Consider the following 6,000-nt stretch of genomic DNA (forward strand, 5'->3'; position numbering starts at 1 on the left):
CTTTATCTTATATTAATTTAATTTTTCTCTTATAATTTTTTACTTTTATTTGATAATTAGTATTTATAGTTAACTATTATGAATAAAACTTTAAATTCTTAAAATATTTTCTCAATTACAACAATTAATATATTATTTATAATTATACAATAAAGCTATGGTTATATATATTTAATTATTTTATTTTATTTTTCTTTAAGGGACCTTCATTTTTTACAAAAGATAATATCGGTATATTAAATATCAAAAAATGAAAACTATCTTACACTTAAATATTTTACCGTTAATTATTATAAATGCAAAGTCTACAATTTACTTATTTAAATATTAGTTTTTCGAACGAGTTAGAAAAAAATAAATCTATATCTGTCAAATAGTTATGTTAAATATTTTTCAACTCCGAACTCTAGTAGGAGTAAAAAAACTGACCTGATCAAAAAATAAAATGACCCGTTTCTATCCGATATAAAAGGCCGCAATCAACAAACGATATGATATGTATAAAATTAATTTGAAATATAAGAATATATATTTAAATATAATAAAATCTTTAGTTGCTTTAGATAAAAGTATTGCAGAGAAGGTAAATTGGTATTTTAAGCTTTTCTATTATTTTTTTTATTTATATAATTTCAATAAATATCATTATATTAATTTTTTTATAATATTTTTTTTATCTTTAGGTGCTAGTATAGTTTAGCCAGATTTATTTATATTTTCTATATTTTGGTAAGATTTGTAAAAGTGCATTAAAAACTTTAATTAGTGTGGTATTTCCGGCGAAATAGTCTTAGAAGACTCCTAATACTACAACGAGATTATTGTAAACTAGAAGATGTGATCATATTTATTTTCAAAATATCTTATACATTTATTTTATTCATACTACTATTATCAACATGGAGTAAAGTAATTTGTTTATTTCAATCAACTTTAAGAAAGATATATAAATTTAAATCGGTACTTTCATTGCCTTATAAAGTAGCTCTAAAGCCGTGAGTTGTATTCTTTCAACCCCTCTTTAATTAGCCCACAAACGTTTAAGTAATAGTCTTAGGACCAACATGCGTACAAGTACGTGCGGCTTGCCCAAGAAACCAACGTGCTCCTCATATTATAAATTCCCATATTTTAAAATGTCCGATCTGTATATTATAATATTAGATGGTAATTGCCCTTAGTTACTAATCACTTTTGATGTTGATGAAATGAATGCTATGTTTTGAGACCGGGAGATGATAATCTTACGCCAAATGGCCTATTTGCAAGAAATAAAAGCTATATTTTTTCTTATTTATACGCATTTTCCGAATCGATAAAAAGTTACGAAGATATATTAACGAAGTTAATTGCCATTAATTTTTTGTTCAAGAAAAGAAATTAAAATTAGGATTTACTGTATTGGATTCACAAAAAAGTACATTGACTTTATTGATTGTTAATAGTAAATTAAATAGATAAGCATAAATCATAAATAAAAAGTTAAAAATTCAGACAGTGATTTAACTATAACAAATGATGTTGGCTATCAAGAACAAGCCCTTAATTCCCATTTTGTTGACCCAAAAATTATTCTTACCAAAGGTAAATTGTTAATATAGACAAATTTGTATGAATTGACATGGCTGACAAATTTATGGAGTATATCGTCTGCAGAAAAATGGATCAATCCTCAACTTTCTGAATATGAATGAAATAAAGGATGTGAATAAAAAACATAATTCAAGTTTCAATCTCTTCATTTCTCAAGATTCAAGCTAATCTTTTATTTAATTAATCCTTTCTTTATTTTTTAGATTACCTTATCAATTTTTCATCTCATATTACCAATTACACATTATTGAAATTTATTTCTCTACAAGATACTTAACTTATATATTATTCTGAACATATTCACAATCTTTGTCAGTACTTATATCACAATTTTTTATACTCATATTTTTTCTTTCATAACCCATATTAAGAAGATTATCAAGTATATTCTATTACTTAAATACTCTTATTTCCAATTCCTATAGATTAACTCTTCCTTTATCCCCTCCCCCCACTTAATAAACTCATTCATTTATCAATAAATTTTTTATTATATCATCTTTTATTCCTATCTCTATTTATTACCTCTTAACCAGTATTTCTCAAAACCTTTATAAATTTATTTAATATAATTTTTTATTATCTTTTATAAGTTAATAATTTATACCTTCTTTTTACCAAATTTTTAATCTTACCTTTTCATTACCCGCAACTAATTAACCTTATTTTTTTTAATAACATTATATTCAACATATTTTTTTTAACCTTAAACTAAATCGTCTGCTTTTTTCCTCTTCCTTTCTAAATAAAATCAAATAGTCTGCTTTCATTTTTGATTTATCTAACAAAAATCAAATCTTAATTTTTTATACTTATCTTTTTCTTAAATATATCTTTAAATAAAAAATTAATTATTTACTCCTATAACATTCTAGGCCTATTAAATAAAGTCACTATCCTCAGAAAAATAATGGAAGAAAAAGATAACTATATATTAATGACACAAGAAACATTAATTAATAATAATTTAATAAAAAAAATAATATTTAATTCTAATTCTTCTAACTAACATATTGGTGTATCATTTATCATTAAAGATACTATTTAAAAATTTACATCTAATTTTATTCCAATCAGCCACCGAATTTAATTCTAATTCTTCTAACTACCATATTGGTGTATCATTTATCATTAAAGATACTATTTAAGAATTTACATCTAATTTTCTATATATGATACATCATGACTGAATTTTTAATTCAACATGTTTAGAATATATATTTTTAGCAATTTGCTTTAAAAAAACTCAAAAAAGTTCAAAAATGGCGATTATGACAATTGTCACTTATTTATGGTACATCTTCACTGAAATTTTGATTTAACATGTCTACAATATATATTTTCATCTATTTCATTTAAAAAAGTTCAAAAATAACCATCATAACAAATGGCTCTTTTCTATGGTGCATCTTCACTTAAAAATTTTAAAAAATAACTATGATGAATAGTTAATCCAGAGCATTATAATTTAAAGAAGCTTTAAGTAACTTTCCCGCCTATAATATTAATATATACTAAATGTTATTTGACTTTTGGTCGAAAAAAATGATCTAGAATTGGGTTAGGGGTGAAAAAAAGCAACCCTAACTTTAAGTCGTCTTTAAAAAAAAGATCCATATTTTGGGTCGGATTGAATAAAACGACCCGATGTTTGAGTCTGAGTCAGAAAAACGACCCAAACTTTGAGTTGGAGTCGAAAAATACGACCCAAACTTCAAGTTTGAGTCAAAAAATACGACCCAAACTTCAAGTTTGAGTCAAAAAATACGACCCAAACTTCAAGTTTTAGTCGAAAAATACGACCCAAACTTCAAGTTTGAGTCGAAAAATATGACCCAAACTTCAAGTTTGAGTCGAAAAATACGACCCAAATTTCAAGTTTGAGTCGAAAAATACAACCCAAATTTTGAGTCGGAGTCGTAAAAAACGACCCATATTTTGGGTCGAGGTCGTTTTTTTCGGCTTGGACTTGGGTCGGAGTCGAAAAAAACGACCCATATTTTGGGTCGAAGTCGTTTTTTTCGGCTTGAACTCGGGTCGAAGTCGTAAAAAACGACCAAAACTTTGAGTTAGAGTCGAAAAAAACGACCCAAAATTTGGGTGAGCTGCGTTCGAGCCGACTCGGCTAAGCCGATTAACAACACTACAATCAGCGACAGAATTGCATCCATCACACTAAAAACAAAAGGTAAAATTACTCATCTTATTATTTATGCTCCTGCTAATCCTTCGGAATACCCTAAATTTATTACCCCTCTTAATAACCACCTCAAACAAATCAACACAAATCACTTTATTATTATAGGTGGTGATTTCAAAATGAAAATAGGTAATGAATATATAAATAATACTATCGGTTTCGCTGTCCTTGCTCAAAAAACCAATCAAAATGGCAAGAATATAATTGAGATTTGCAAAAAATTTAACCTTAGGATAATTAACACCTTTTTTAAACAAAAATATAATTATTATTTCACTTACTTTAAACCTAATTCCTCATATAAAAGTCAACTTGACTTCTTCCTCACCAGCATTAAAATGAATTTTTATATCTTTTAATTTTTGATGATATTGATTTCTTATCAGATCATCGCCCCATCGCTCTAAAGCTCTTCATCAAACCTTATCTGTTAAGAAACCTTAATATCTCTAATTTAAAAAAATCAATCCCTTCTACATCAAAAAAATACAATATTAATAATTTAAATATCCCTATTTTAGCCAATAAATATCATACAAGCTTTAAATCAATCAACATTAATAATTCTTGGAACAATATTCATAATTCTATTTTTAATTCTACCAACCTTCATCTCAATAGTAAAACTATTTATCCAGACTGGATAAGTTCTCATACCTCTAATCTTATCAACTCACTACCAAATAAAAATATTAAAAAACCTAGGAAAAACATCATATTAAAGCTAAATTAAATATCATCAAAAAATCCATAAGAAAAGATAAACTCAATCATCTTCAACAAACTTAATAATATTTGAGAATTTAAACTTTCAAATGATCTTTATGAACGCGTTCGTGAACGAAGTTCGTTTTTTTGAAAAAAGGTGATGAACGGCGTTCGTTTTTTTGAAAAAAGGTGATGAACGGCGTTCCTTTTTTTTGACGAACTTTGAACGTGAACGCGTTCATTTTCTTTGATGAACGCGTTCAATTTTACGTTCGTTCAATTTTAAAAACACTTTTTATTTTTATTTATTTGAAAAATTAATATTAATCCGCATTTTTTAACAAAAAATCTTATATTTTTATTTATTTGAAAAATTAATATTTAATCCAATTTTTTAACAAAAAAGTCTTATATTTTTTAATCAGCTGTTTTTACTTTTTCCTCTTTCATATTGCAATTAACTTACCATAACGTGCTACTGCTAGAGAAGATAAGATTAAAGTTTATTAATTGCATGGATATAAATATTTCATCATCAGATTCTGAAAATCAAAATTCAATATTAGATGAATTAGTATTACCATGGCCCAAATATCATAAATATTTCACTGTTTTAAAATCAAAAGGTAATTCAATAGTTTTTAGTATAGCTAACGCTGTATTAACTGCCAAGCGTTCATGCCTATCAGATGAAAATTTTGAAAAGCAATTATTATTAAAAATTAATAAGAAAAATTTTTTATGAATTTATTTTTTTATCGATCTATTATATTGTATTTATAATTATATTATCAAAATAAAACTATTATTTTTTATCATGGCTAATATATTGTGTTGAAAAATATAAGGCATTTATTTATATTAAATTAAATTTTAAAAAAAATTTATCATAAAATTTTGAACGCGTTCATGAACTTGAACGCGTTCCTTTTTTGAATTTGAACGTGAACGTGAACGCGTTCGATTTTTGTCAATGAACGTTGAACGCGAACGCGTTCGATTTTTTTAAAAATGTTTACAGCACTATTATAATGCATTCAAGTCTTTAAAATTTATCACCCCTTCAAACAATAAAAAAAATCAACAACATAATAGTGGTCAAATTATTATAAAAAATCCTGAAGATCAACTTAACATTTTTGTTAATCATTACATATTCCTCTCCAATAATAAATTTCCCTGCTCTAATTCTATTTCCTCACAACTTATTACTACTCCTCCTTTCCCTCTTAATAAAAATGACTTTATTACTATTATAAAAAATCTCAAAAATCATAAATCCCCTGCTGATAACATCCACAATGAAATATTAAAAATATTCCCTGAAACTTTTACTAATTTACTTTTCCCTACCTTAAATAAAATATGGAACACAGCAATTCTTCCCCCAATTGGTGTAAATCTACTATCATTAATTTACCCAAATCATCAAACCCTTCCTCAATCCACAATTACAGAGGCATTACCCTCTCATCCCCTTTTTACAAAATTTTTACTAC

This window comes from Gordionus sp. m RMFG-2023, chromosome 3, assembly GCF_954871325.1.
Source record: "Gordionus sp. m RMFG-2023 chromosome 3, tfGorSpeb1-WG-v2, whole genome shotgun sequence".
In the NCBI taxonomy this organism is placed as follows: Eukaryota; Metazoa; Nematomorpha; class Gordioida; order Chordodea; family Parachordodidae; genus Gordionus; species Gordionus sp. m RMFG-2023.